This window comes from Sinocyclocheilus rhinocerous, unplaced genomic scaffold (genome assembly GCF_001515625.1).
Source record: "Sinocyclocheilus rhinocerous isolate Xijiao unplaced genomic scaffold, SAMN03320098_v1.1 scaffold387, whole genome shotgun sequence".
Taxonomy (NCBI): Eukaryota; Metazoa; Chordata; class Actinopteri; order Cypriniformes; family Cyprinidae; genus Sinocyclocheilus; species Sinocyclocheilus rhinocerous.
Window position 1 is genome coordinate 86,809 of NW_015651557.1, and position 701 is coordinate 87,509.

Below are 701 nucleotides of genomic sequence, written 5' to 3' on the forward strand. Positions count from 1 at the left end.
CTACTGGTAGCATGAGGCGATACCTGGACCCTACAGAGGTTGCACAGGCAGTCCAACTCCTCCAGGATGGCACATCAATACGTGCCATTGCCAGAAGGTTTGCTGTGTCTCCTAGCACAGTCTCAAGAGCATGGAGGTAATTCCAGGAGACAGGCAGTTACTCTAGGAGAGCTGGGCAAGGCCATAGAAGGTCCTTAACCCATCAGCAGGGCCGGTATCTGCTCCTTTGTGCAAGGAGGATCAGGATGAGCACTGCCAGAGCCCTACAAAATGACCTCCAGCAGACCACTGGTGTGAATGTCTCTGACCAAACAATCAGAAACAGACTTCATGAGGGTGGCCTGAAGGCCCGACGTCCTCTAGTGGGTCCTGTGCTCACTGCCCGGAACCGTGGAGATCGACTGGCATTTGCCATTGAACTCCAGAATTGGCAGGTCCGCCACTGGCGCCCTGTGCTTTTCACAGATGAGGGCAGGTTCACCCTGAGCACATGTGACAGACATGAAAGGGTCTGGAGAAGCCGTGGAGAATGTTATGCTGCCTGTAACATCGTTCATCATGACCAGTTTGGTGGTGGGTCAAAGATGGTCTGGGGAGGCATATCCATGGAGGGACGCACAGACCTCTACAGGCTGGACAATGGTACCCTGACTGCCATTAGGTATCGGGATGAAATCCTTGGACCCATTGTCAGACCCTAC